Source organism: Odocoileus virginianus, chromosome 14 (assembly GCF_023699985.2).
Source record: "Odocoileus virginianus isolate 20LAN1187 ecotype Illinois chromosome 14, Ovbor_1.2, whole genome shotgun sequence".
Lineage (NCBI taxonomy): Eukaryota > Metazoa > Chordata > Mammalia > Artiodactyla > Cervidae > Odocoileus > Odocoileus virginianus.
Genome location: NC_069687.1, coordinates 51,031,376 through 51,045,369, shown reverse-complemented (window position 1 = coordinate 51,045,369; position 13,994 = coordinate 51,031,376). Strand labels below are relative to the sequence as shown.

At 41.2% G+C, this 13,994-nt stretch overlaps 1 long non-coding RNA gene across 3 annotated transcripts in view; it reads left to right on the top strand.

The window, feature by feature from the left end:
* The first annotated feature begins 1,208 nt into the window (after window positions 1–1,208).
* The window catches only part of LOC110124442 (uncharacterized), a 240,987-nt gene continuing 228,201 nt past the window's right edge, over window positions 1,209–13,994 (top strand). For all 3 annotated transcript variants that reach the window (XR_011491248.1, XR_011491247.1, XR_011491249.1), the window contains exons 1-2: window positions 1,209–1,357; window positions 13,316–13,522. This is a non-coding gene — a long non-coding RNA (uncharacterized lncRNA). The remainder of the gene's footprint in view (window positions 1,358–13,315; window positions 13,523–13,994) is intronic.

Sequence of the window (13,994 nt, the reverse complement as noted above, 5' to 3'; positions counted from 1 at the left end):
TCCTAGTATTTACTAACACATTTTTAAATGTTACTATAGCTAGATTTGGGTTGTGTATTATAAATGGCATTTTTAATAATAATAGCACAACAATTTAACTTATGTACAGATTCTGTGCTAAGAACTTCACATTCATTATTTAATTCAAACATGCAGCAAGATATTTATTTCATCATATTTCAGAGGGGGAAAAGAGTTCCTAAGAGGCTAATTTCTCTCATATCATATAGAAATGGAATTACAAACCATGTCTGCTTGATGTTAAAGTTAATGCTTTTAACCATGAAACTATCCTGACTCACACACTGGGCATGTGATTTATACCTTTTTAATAATAATTCATAGTTTGAAGGTGATCTCACTGAAGGTTAAAATAAATATGTTGCATTTCTATTTTGTTTATAGGAAGAAATAGGGCAGGAAGTGGAAATGGGTACAAATGAAATTATTTAAATTTTATCATACATTAGCATTTATAAAGACCTAAAAAATGCAACAAGAACATCTACTGCATGTGTGCTCAGGAACACACCCCCATCTACATATAACATAGGTTTATTCTTACACATGCTATTTTTTAGGGATTAGTATATGCTGGGTGCTTTATAGAAATTACCTACTGTCTTAGACTCAAGTTTCCCAGAAAGTAGAGTCAGGCATAAGGCTAAGAATAAAGCACTGATCATTTATTTTGAGGTATAAGCCCTCACTTGCCCAAGGAAAGTGAGGCAGGAGTAGTTGTGAAGCAGTGCAGTTAATGCACTGACTAGGGCTTCGTAAGAAGTGTAGAGGACCGGGCCGGCCACTCCGCAAGTGTGTCTGCAAAACGCTGTGGGGCTTTTTGGGAAAGACTCTGTAAAGAAATCTCATCTCGAAGCAGTTTACTGAAGAACAGAAAGTGGGGCAATTTACTTTCTGGTATCTCCCCTATCTCTGTTTTTCCACTGGTTAAAATTTGTCCAGTTCAGAGTTAATTTCATCATACTTCAGTAGTTGCCAGAGGGCAGCATCCCAGATCCTGGGGGGTGTTGTGTTTCATTCAAATATTGAAATGGCAAGAAGACTGAGCAACTCTGGGCACATCTAGAAAGCATTGAGCTAGAAACTGACTTCAGCCACTTTGAAACAAAGTTCTTTGACCAAGGTCACTCAAAGAGCTAATCAGAAATCCCCTGAAGTCCCCATGATTGAGTCCTGTGAGCCGAGCATTCCCTGTGCTCACAAATACCTCAGCCCTGGAGAGGGAGGGGTTGTGTGCAGCAAGAGGAGCAAGAAAAGCAATGATGAGGTGAAGAGGCTGCATATCTAGCGATGGCTTGTTCATGCAGATGTTGGTTCAGGAGCAGCTTTGTGCCAGGTACTATAACTGAAGTGTATGTAGTCCTTGTTCCCCAGAGGCTTACTCTCAAGTTGACTGCAGCCTCCCCCACATATTACATGGAGACTGTTGAGAGTAGAGACATTAGTATAATTTCTTGGGCACCCAATATTATTAATCACCTTTGAGATACACTACAATCTGTATGTGACTGAATGTGCCATTAAGAAAATAATCAGTAGCCAAAAATAAAAAAATCAGTAGCTAAGATAAAAGGTAAAGTACATGGTGTAAGAGGTGCGGGGTGGGAGGAGTTCAAGGAGAGGAAACCCTCACAGGCTGGGGTGTGTGGGAGTCAGAAGTCCCCTGGAGAAGGTGGCATCTAGAGGGATGTGTGGGGAAAGGACCCAAGTTGTAACAGGTGAAAGGAGGGGGAGAAGCAGGGGTGTTGCACTGGCATGTAGAGAGAGAGAGGGGAAGATGAGAGGTGCAGTGGCAGCCCATGTGAGAGATAATGAGGGGCTAGAACTGGGAAAAGACACATAAGAGAAAAGATAGAGGTGGTGGACAAGATAGGACTTTGCAACTACCTGATGGACGTGGGAGACTAGGGACTAAGGTAGGCAGGCAGCAGGGATGACTCAGGTTTCCAGCCTTAATACCTAAGAGGAGAGTGCTGCCATTAACAGGAATAAGAACAACAGGAGGAGGGGCTGGGAGAGGGAAAAGAATTAATATGGTTGAGAATGTGTGTCATTTGAGGTAGTGGTCAAGAATCTAAGTGAACAGATCATCTGAGCATTTGAAAATTCAAGTCTTAAGCTTCAGCACAGGTGGCAGCTGGAGATAACAGATTTGAACACTGTTTCTTAAAAAGACTGGTTAAGGTTAGGGGAGTGGGTGAAATCAACCTGGGGAAGGAAGAAGAGAGGTGTAGACAAAACTTTGGGGACTGATTATATCTAAGGGGTGAAAGAAAGGATAGGGACAGACAGAAGGAAAAAGAACAATGAGAGATCTTTCGTGCTGTGTAACCAAGCTGTGGGAGGATTTTTTAAAAAGAGAGCTCAATCCGCATTGAGTGGGCATATATTTGTTGTACTGAACTGACCACCAAACAGCCCTGGAAACAAAGAGAAGGAGGTAGCCGAGGAGGAAGCTCTCCCAGACCAAGAAAATGGTTGGTCCTCCATGGGAAACAAAAAGGCAGAGCCTGTCTAATGAGGTACATAACCTTTATGGTTGATGTATATGCTTATAATTCACAGCAACCCTGGGAAGTATTGTTATATTTCTTATTTTAAAGCAGAGGAAACAAGCTAATTTGCCCCAGATCTCAAAACAGTGAGCAGTCAAGCCAGAATTGGAATTCAGATCAGTTTACTTTAAAATTCTGTGCTCTGTCCAGTATGTTACTTATATTTTGCTGCATAAATTAATTTGATTAAAATATTATAACAATAATACAAAGTCCTTGTGAAAAATACTGAAAATGAACAAAATAATCATTCATAATCTATAGACTCAAAAATAATTCTTTAAAAATCTTTTTAGCTTTTTCAACTGTTTTTATCTTTTCAGTTCAGTTGCTCAGTTGTGTCTGACTCTTTGTGACCCCATTTACTGCAGCACGCCAGGCTTCCCTGTCCATCAGCAACTCCCAGAGCCTGCTTAAACTCATGTCCATCGAATTGCTGATGCCATCCAACCATCTCATCCTCTGTCATCCCTTTCTCCTCCTGCCTTCATTATTTCCCAGCATCAGGGTCTTTTCTTTCTTTGCATCAGGTGGCCAAAGTATTGGAGTTTCAGCTTCCGCATCAGTCCTTCCAATGAATATTCAGGACTGATTTCCTTTAGGATTGACTGATTGGATCTCCTTGCAGTCCAAGGGACTCTCAAGAGTCTTCTCCAACACCACAGTTCAAAAGTCTCAATTCTTTGGCACTCAGCTTTCTTTATGGTTCAACTCTCACATGCATACATGACTACTGGAAAAACCATAGCTTTGACTAGATGGACCTTTGTTGGTAAAATAATGTCTCTACTTTTTAACATGCTGTCCAGGTTGGTCATAGCTTTTCTTCCAAGGAGCAAGCATCTTTTATTTCATGGCTTCAGTCACCATCTGCAGTGATTTTGGAGCCCAGAAAAATAGTCTGTCACTGTTTCCATTGTTTCCCCATCTATTTGCCATGTAGTGATGGGACAGGATGCCATGATCTTAGTTTTCTGAATGTTGAGTTTTAAGCCAACTTTTTCACTTTCAACAAGAGACTCTTTGGTTCTTCACTTTCTGCATTAAGGGTGGTGTCATCTGCGTATCCAAGGTTATTGATATTTCTCCCAGCAATCTTGATTCCGGATTGTGCTTCATCCAGCCCAGCATTTCTCATGATGTACTCTGCATATAAGTTAAATAAGGGTGAGAATATATAGCCTTGACGTACTCCTTTCTCAATTTGGAACCAGTCTGTTGTTCCATGTACAGTTCTAACTGTTGCTTCTTGACCTGGTTACAGATTTCTTAGGAGGCAGGTAAGGTGGTCTGGTATTCCCATCTCTTTAAGAACTTTTCACAGTTCATTGTGATCCACACAGTCCAAGGCTTTGGCGTAGTCAATAAAGCAGATGTAGATGTTTTTCTGGAACTCTCTTGCTTTCTTGATGATCCAACAGATGTTGACAATTTGATCTCTGGTTCTTCTGCCTTTTCTAAATCCAGCTTGAACATCTGGAAGTTCTTGATTCATGTACTGTTGAAGCCTAGCTTGGAGAATTTTGAGCATTACTTTGCTAGCATGTGAGATGAGTGCAACTGTGTGGTAGTTTGAACATTCAAACATACAAACATTCAAAAGTTTTTATCTTTTAGTTTTTCTGTATTTTTACTTAGTTGAGATGATACAAATAGTTTAGGCTCTTGTCATTGATTGATATACCAATATATCAATATATCCTTTGTCAATAGTAACTATTATGATTCCATAAAAGTACCCGGTTATAGCATTATGTGCTTTAGAAGAAGTAGGTGTATGATCCACTGTCTGCCTTTACTGGGGAAAAGGAGTATGTTCGTAACTAAGAAGGATAGTAAGTCAACTAGTCTAATCTTGTAAGTACTAACTTAAAGACAAATTTGCCAATGACAAACCTCCCAACAAACTAAATGATTTTGTGGACAGATGACTCCTTATCCATGGAATGCTTTTAGTAGAATGAACTTTGTGTCTAAGAGATCTTTGATAAACAAATCTGGAATCTTCAGATTTATGGGACATGGCTTCTGGAAAATGTCATGTAAACTATGTAGGTATCTGAGTAGAAAATGGAAATGTTTCAGATGTTTCCTGAACTAAGGAACTCCCTCTGGGTAGTAAGGTGGCTGCATACCTTTGCAGAGACCTCATCTATGATTTTGGACCAGAGTGCTCCTGACACAGAAGGAATACAGGGAATTGTGTGAGGGGTTGTGAACCTCTCCCCATTGGACCTGTGCCTCTTCAATACTTACACCTTTGAAATTATTAGTAAAGCTTGGTAATGGCTAAGATGTCTTACGTGTGAGCCATATTTGACAGCAGACTTTCTGTTGTGTCTTGTGCTATCTCAATTCATAACTATGTCCTCACTAATGACATTTTAACCACATAATTGTTTTTCAGTTGTTGTGTCTGGCTCTTTGATGCCATGGACTACAGCATGCCAGGCTTCCCTGTCCTTCACCATCTCCCAGAGTTTGCTCAAAATCTTGTCCATTGTGTCTGTGATGCCATCCAACCATCTCATCCTCTGCCACCCCCTTCTTTTCCTGCTTTAACTCTTTCCCAGAAACAAGGCCTTTTTCAGTGAGTCAGCTCTTCACATCAGATGGCCCAAGTGTTGGAGCTTCGGCAACAGCCCTTCCAATTAATTTTCAGGGTTGATTTCCTTTAGAATTGGCTGGTTTGATCTCCTTGCTGTCCAAGGGACTCTCAAGAGTCTTTTCCAACACCACAATTCAAAAGCATCAATTCTTTGGCATTCAGCCCTCTTTAGGGTCCAACTCCCATGTATATACATGACCACTGGAAAACCACAGCTTTGACTATATGGACCTTTGTGAGCAAAGTGATGTCTCTGTTTTGTTTGTTTTTTTAAACACTGTCTAGGTTTGTCATGACTTTCCTTCCAAGGAGCTAGAGTCTTTTAATTTCATGGCTGCAGTCACCATCCATAGTGGTTTTGGAGTCCAAGAAAAGAAAATCTGTCATTGCTTCTACTTTTTTCTCCTTCTATTTGCTGTGAAATGATATGACCAGATGCCATGATCTTAGTTTTTTGAATGTTGAGCTTTCAGCCAGCTTTTCCACTCTTCCTCTTTCACCCTCATCCAGAGGCTCTTTAGTTCCTCTTCACTTTCTGCCATTAGAATGATATCATCTGCTTATCTGAGATTGTTGGTATTTCTCCTGGTAATCTTGATTCCAGCTTGTGATTCATCCAGCCCAGCATTTCCCATGATGTACTCTGCATATAAGTTAAATAAGCAGGGTAACCGTATATAGCCTTAACGTATTCCTTTCCCAATTTGGAACCAGTTCATCTCATGTAAGGTTCTAACTGTTGCTTCTTGACCCACATACAGGTTTCTTAGGAGGTAAGGTGGTCTGATAGTCCTATTTCTTTAAGAATTTTCCATAGTTTGTTGTGATCCACAGAGTCAAAGGCTTTTGTATAGTCAGTGAAGCAGATGTATGTGTTTTTCTGGAATCCCCTTGTTTTCTCAATGATCCAACAGATGTTGGCAATTTGTTCTCTGGTTTCTCTGCTTTTTCTAAACCCAGCTTGTACATCTGGAAGTTCTCAGTTCTGCTGAAGGCTAGCTTAAAGGATTTTAAGCATAACCTTACTAGCATGTGAAATGAGAGCAATTTTACTGTAGTTTGAAAATTCTTTGGCATTGCCTTTCTTTGGGATTGAAATGGAAACTGACATTTTCCTGTCCTGTGGCCACTGCTGAATTTTCCAAATTTTCTGACATATTGAATGAAGCCCTTTAACAGCATCATCTTTTAGGATTTGAAATAGGACAGCTGGAATTCCATCACCTCCACTAGTTTTGTTTGTAGTGATGCTTCCTAAGGCCCACTTGACTTCACACTCCAGGATGTCTGGTTTTAGCTGAGTGACCACAGCATTGTGGATATCCGGGTCATTAAGACCTTTTTGTATAGTTCTTCTGTGTTTCTATTTATTTAATTTACTTATTGTTGGCTGTGCTATTTTGGCTATTCATTTATTTATTTTTACTTATTTATTTATATCCTGGTCGTTAAGGCCTTTTTGATTAGTTTTGCTGTGTTTCTGTTTATTTTATTTATTTATATTACTTGTTGCTTTGTGTGGACTTTCTCTAGTTGCAGTGAGCAGGGTCTGCTCCTCATTGCAGTGCACAGGCTTCTCACTGTGGTGGCTTCTCTTGTTGCGGAGCGTGGGCTCTAGTGTGTGAGCTTCAGTAGTTGTAGCACGTGGGCTCAGTAGCTGTGGCCCATGGGCTCTAGAGCTCGGGCTTAATAGTTGCAGTGCACAGGCCCAGTTACCCTGTGGCATGTGGGATCCTCCTGTACCAGGAATCAAACCCATGTCCCTTGCATTGTCAGATCACTGGACCACCAGGGAAGTCCCTAGTGTTTTGTAACTTTAAATAATACTGAAATACACAACTTTGATCAAATCATTATATATGTTTTATATGGACTTCCCTGGTAGCTCAGCTGGTAAAGAATCTGCCTGCAGTGCAGGAGACCCTGGTTTGATTCCTTGGTCAGGAAGATCCTCTGGAGAAGGGAATGGCTACCCACTCCAGTATTCTGGCCTGGAGAATTTCATGGACTGGGAGCTTCAGTAGCTGTAGCACATGGGCTCAGTAGTTGTAGTCGGTGGGCTCTAGAGCTGGGGCTTAATAGTTGCAGTGCACAGACCCAGTTGCTCTGTCATGTGGGATCCTCCTGTACCAGGGATCAAACCCACGTCCCTTACGTTGGCAGGTAGATTCCTATCACTGGACCACCAGAGAAGTCCTTAATGTTTTGTAACTTTTGGTAATTTTAAATACTACTGAAATACACAACTCTGATCAAATAATTATATATGTTTTATATAGTTTCTTTTGAATGACTTCAAGAGAAGGAGTTTGCTATATACTTTTTAATTGCTACAAGAGGGAAACCTTTGTGATAATCTGTTGCTTTGCCTCTTGTTCTTGCTATTCCAAGGAGAAAGAGGAGGGTCAAGAGGAAAAGAGGGAAAAAAGGAGAAAGAAATAAGGAAAAGAGGAAAAAATGGAGAAAGTAGTAAAGATGGAATTATCATTAGACTCTCCTATAAGCCTGGGATCTGTCTTCACTCTTGAGTAATTCCTGCCGAAATCCTTCCATTCCTAGTTTTTGCCTCCAAATCCCATTCCTGCTCCATACCCTGAAATCCTGCAGGGCCCAACTAAGCTCTGCCTGATTCTTCTTATAATGATTACCCCCTGATATAGCTGCTGGGGGTCTTTCCAGGTGGCTCAGTGGTAAGGAGTCCACCTGCTAATGCAGGAGATGCGGGTTCAATCCCTGGGTTGGGAAGACATCCTGGAGAAGGAAGTGACAACCCACTCCAGTATTCTTGCCTGAAGAATCCCCTGGACAGAGGAGCCTGGTGGGCTACAGTCCATAGGGTTGCAGAGAGTTGGACACGACTTAGCTACTAAACAACAACAGGAGTAACTGGAGAAACCTCAAGCAGCTTGGTGTTTGAGCAGGGGAGATACATTTCTGGCATTCCAAGTTGGAGCTAGTGGTTTTATGGCACATCTCGGGCTTCTCTTGTGGCTCAGATGGTAAAGAATCCACTTGCAATACATGAGACCTGGGTTCATTCCCTGAGTTGGGAAGATCTCCTGGAGAAGGGCATGGAAACCCACTCCAGTATTCTTGCCTGGAGAATCCCATGGACAGAGGAGCCTGGCGGGCTACAGTCTATGGGGTTGCAAAGAGTTGGACACGACTGAACAATTAAGCACACAGCACAGGGTTCTTAATCCAGAGAGAATTTGGTGGGAGAGAGGGTCAGTGAGTTTGGAGGGGAAAGCTATACCTTTAATTCACGAAAAGCTCTGCTTCTCTAAAAGATAGCTGACTGAAGCAAGTTGCAGTGGTGTGAGCTTTCCCTTATTAAAAACTGTGTAGGGGCTTCTCTGCTAATTTGCTTTTCCTATCATTTAGTTCCTTGCTTCCTTTGTTTTCCCCATTTTCCTCTGGGGAGGAGTAGTGTCTGATGTAGTAGAATACGAGGCTTGGGATCAGTTAGTCCAGGTACTGACCTTTTCTCTGGGTATTGGTAAATTGAAGTGTTGCACTCAGTGGTCTTCATACCTTCCACTTTGCCTTCTAGAAATGTTTGAATGTTAGATGAAGAAGTGCCATTAAATAAAAATTTCATTTCTAAACAAAAAATTCTAATACATCCTCCCACCCCTTCAATTTAGATGCATTGAAGAATAGAAAACTGCCCACTGGAAGGCTTTGCATATAATCCTTCCTCTTTCATGCCCCTGACCTTTCTAGAGTGTACTTCAAGGAAGTACAAACTGGTCTTGGAAAAATCCCATCTAGCCAGTTTCTTACAAGTCAGAGGTATGGGTGCATAGGGAGACCTGGGGAATGTTTTGAATTGAGATGGCCAATATTAAGCAACAAGAAACCCCTCATGTAGCCTGCAGGGGGTTCTGTGTGGTTGCCCTTTAAGCTGGGCACAGGGCTCCTGCTCTCCTCCCATCTTAGACATGCTGGCTGAGCAGTACTGTGGGCAGACAGAAAGTGATAGCCCTTCCTAAAAATTTCTCAGTGTAATTCTTTGATTTCACACTTTCTTATTCTTAACAAAGAGGACTTAAAACATTAGGTGAAGATAGTTTAATATATTACTGAGATATGTTAGGGATGGGGAGGGACCACTAAAACTTGTAGGCCAAAGTCATTGTTTTCACTGCCTTCATTCTCCTGTGTTATTGTCCTTGACTTTAGGGTGTATGTGTGTGTAGGGTGTGTGTGTGTGTGCACGCGTTTGTGTGTGTTGCTGAGTCGTGTCCGACTCTTTGCAATCCCATGGTCTTACTCACAAATAGAATTCTCAGTAGTCTCTATAAAACCCTTGATGAATGCTCTAGCCTCCAAGTTGAGGGAATATCCCAAGAGTGAGGTAAAGAGCACTGCCCACAGGAGTTCCAGCTGCCCTAAATCTAAGGGGAGAAATGTCCCAAGACATGGGAAATAAAGATTGAGTGTAAGAATGTGACTCGGACCACATTTTTTCAGCAAAATGACACGTGATATTTTAAAATCTCAAGACCAGTGAACCATTCAAAGAGTCAAGGTTAATCAGAATAGAGCCCTATGGATAGATTCTGTTAAAATAATAACAATAAATTGGGAATGTAGAAACAATTTTTTAAAAATTAATGTAAAATATATACCACAGAGAAATTGTCTTTAGAACAATAGAAAGAATACACAGAAATTGTTCCTAGGGTCTCAAAGAGGTAACCCCCAACAAAAGTTACAGTCAGAGAAAAAAGTCTCAAAGAAGCAATAGAAAATTCAAAGAAAAATGAAAAGGCAGTAGGGAAAGATGGGAAATGAACTAAAGAAATAGAAAAGGAAAAATAACACAGAAAGAATAAAAGTGACTGAAAACATATGTATAGTGGCAGGTTTGACAACATCACCTAAAATGAAATGATAATGAACAAAAGACATAAAAGAGATTTTAGACAAGGTTCTGGATATAAAAGAAAAATAAAGGTGATCCTATGTATACTAATTGACACTTTGAGAGAGAGAACAGAACAGATGGAACAGAAATGATTTCAATAATATAAAAGTTTCCTTCAGTAAAAGCCTGAATCAGCACATTGAAGCACGATCTAGTAAAGACTGGCACAATACAACCAATACCCAGCCATATCCTTAAAAAGTTACTGAATGCAAGATAAAGGAAGATTTATATGGGCGTGAAGAAAAGAAATTAAGTCACAAAGAAGGGAAAAGTCTGGCTGACTTCAGACTTCTTCATAGCAATATTCAATGCCAAAAGATGTTGAGGGAATGCCAACAAAATGTTACTCAATAATTAACCATGCAAGTTCAAGTCTAAAGGCAACAGATAATCTCAATAGTGCAAGTAGTTAGGCAATACAGTAGATAGGAGTCCTTGGGAAAAAATAAGCTTAGTGGATCAGGAGATGATTCACAGTAAATGTAGCCATTTTACTGAATAAGTTGAATTAAATATTCAAATATAAAATCTTTACATTCTCCCGCATCTTTAGACCGTCCTAATCAAATATTCCTTTCTTGTTCTTTGAGCAATCTATTGGTCTGATCCCATCACTTTTCTGGTATTTTCAAGTATTCAAAATCCAGCAAATCTTCTATATCATATACAATTTAACTCTTATTTTCTTTCCAAGGTTGGGCACCTATGGCAGATGATGGGTACCAAAATATGTCTCTTTGGCACATGAATTATTTTGAGTTAACTGCCAACCGAGAACCAGCAGATGTATAGGAAAAGCTCTTTACCTCCCTCCCCTAAAAATAGAGCACACGTTTTCCCTTTTGTAGAGGAAATTTACATTTGTAAAAAGTCTCTGTGCCAGGAAGAGATGTACTCCCAGAGACAACATTTACCACCTGAGAGGATCTTACGTGCATAACAACACAGCCCTTATTTCTTACTCCTGTAACCACTCTTCTCCACCCCAGAGGCTTAACCCCCCTTTCCTTTGTGTAGTCTAGGACGGTATATGTCTTAATCATTTAGCCATTTCCTTGAGCCACATTATACTTTTTGAACTCCTGCACATAGTATATAATGAAAACTGTTCTTTCCTCTTCTTATTCTGTCTTTTATCAGTTTTATTCAGGGTTGCAGCCACTGAACCTAAGAGGGAGGAGGGAAAATGACTTTTCCTCCCCTACACAGAGGCTCTCTTCCTTCTCTCGTCTCCTCTCCTTACCCTCTCTTGTCTGAGTCCTCTTCTCTTCTCGTGTGTGGTGGTGAGGAAAGAGGGGAGAGGACAGGTGGACATCAGTTAGTGCCTTTGGGTGCTCTTTAGGTTTTTATTGCCTCCGATTCTATGTGAGAAGTCCAGCTGCTGTTGCTTTCCAAAGGTGAATCAGGAGGGACGGGGGCAGGGCACCACCTTCAAAAGAATGACATGCCATTGTCACGGGTGGGCTGACATCTCCTCCCTCCTTTGGACAGTATGAAAGTGAAAGAGTCAGTCACTCAGTCGTGTCCGACTCTTTTGTGACCCCGTGGACTGTGGCCCACCAGGCCCCTCTGTCCATGGCATTTCCCTGGCAAGAATGCTGGAGTGGGCTGCCATTCCCCTTTCCAGGGGATCTGCCTGACCCAGGGATGGAATGTGAGTCTCCTTCATTGCAGGGAGATTCGCCACTGTCTGAGGCACCAGGGAAGCCCAGGCCTCTCCCAAATTCTCCGGGTTAGTTGGTTAGTTTTCAGCGGAAGCGGCAGTGGCAGCACTGTGTTCCTTCTCGGGACCTTCTGGTGTGAGACAGTTCATGATGGTGGTTATTATGGTGCCTGGCAGAGCTGGGTGGTTTCGTGCACCCATTTGGTTTCCCTAACCAAATGTAACTGTTTTAAATCTTGAAAACATAGAAATAATGGTTAGCCAGTGTTGGGAGATACAAGGAGGAAATGTGGAAGGGATTAAAAGTGTCAAATTTTGTCATCTTTCATGTGAAGGGATAAATAGATATTGTTCAACATTGTATGGTATGGTTAAAAGTTATGATTTTCCTCCATAATTATATATATTTTTTAAACCTTGGAGTAGTAGTTCTCACCTAGAAGCGATTTTGACCCACCTTCTCGGGGGCATTTGGCTCTGTCTGGAGACAGTTTTGGTTATCTCACTGCAGGGAGGAGGGTGTTTCTACTGGTGTCTTGTGAGTACAGGCCAGGGATGCATCTAAAAATCCTACGAAGGGATTAACAGCCCCCCAAAGTGATATGAAAATTACTTGAAACAGAAAACATTTGAGCAGCTGCAAGAAGAAACATTACCTAAACTTAAGCAGAGCCTCCTGAAAATACTGCCATCAGCTACCATCAGTCCTTTTCTGAGGGAGTTTCCTCCAGAGGGGACGTGACAGGGGAAGGCTGACTCTTAGCACCAGCTGCCCATTAGCATCAAATAGCCCAGTAGGCTCTTTCGTACTTTCCCATTCATACCCAACCTCCTCTCCCTTTTTAAAGTTAGTACATAAAACTTTATCTCTGGCACTTCAGTGCGTTCATTCCTGAGTGCTCCCAAGTGCATGTATGAATAAACCCCAACTTTTTTCTAGTTAATATGTCTGTTGTCAGTTTATTTGCAGGACCCTTAACATGTGATGGATAGGGAGGCCTGGCGTGCTGCAGTTCATGGGGTTGCAGAGAGTCGGACATGACTGAGTAACTGAACTGAACTGAACATTTGGACCTAAGTGGCTAAAATTTTCAATACCTACCATCCTCAACCTCCCATAACAGACAGACATATTTTAAATGTGAAAATAATTTTAGAGGGGAGAAGAGTTTTTCTGAACTTCAGTAATTTATTCCAAATAACTGCAGAATTTTTTTTTTGTAAAAATGAAATAAAACCCAGCACAAAAATATATACCCTTATACCATGCCCTTATACCATGATCTTGATTTTGTAGAATTATGCCCATGTTTTCTATCTATACATGTATATACAGAGATGTTGCGAAAGGTGTTAGAAGGAAAAATGATGGATATTTACCGGTAGTAGAATTTGGAGTGATTTTTTCTTTCTCTTTGCCATCCCTGCCCGCGCCCCCCCCTCCCCCCCGCCCTGATCACTTAAAGCTTATTTTTCAATACTGATGAATATAATGTTTAGAAATGCAGTGGATTTTTTATTCTTTCTTACAGGAAAAGCAACATCAACTATAAAAAAACCTTTTCAGTGGATCCCTTTGTGGGTCAGGAGAAAAGTCCAGCTTATCTCCTCTATTCCTTGTTCACACTGAAGCAGAACGACATAGATATCAGTTACCAGGTCAACACCACCTGCGTCTGCATGGTTGAAGAAGATCTTGGGGGCTGCTTGAAATGAGTTCTCTGTGCTGAACAGGTCAGGTAAGTCTTACTTTAACCTCATTACTCTTGCTCTCCTCCATCTTCAAGAGCAAAATCATGTATGTGTTCATTAATAAAGCTTCTCTTCCGCCGTTTCCTGCTCTTCAGGTGAGGCTCTGCTTGTGCCCAGGGCACTGCCTCACGTCTGCTTCATTTCACCGGCTCTGATCTGTCCTTTGCACATGCAATGGAGACACACACCGTGGTGTGGAGGGGCTGGCGAGGCCTCTTGCACAGTTGCTGCCCTCTTTCATGAAGGGACAAAGCTCTTTCATCTCTTACTTGCACATAAGTTGCAAAAATTATTTTATTTCTTAAAAATCTTCTTGAATAAGTTCCGCCAAGTACCTGAAACAATAGCTCCTTTTCACTTTGAAAAGCGCGAAAAAATAAATCTCCTTTCTTTATGGGTATCAAAGCCAAGCATATGTGCTCTATTTGGAGAATGCCAACGCCTCAAGCTGCAGCATTT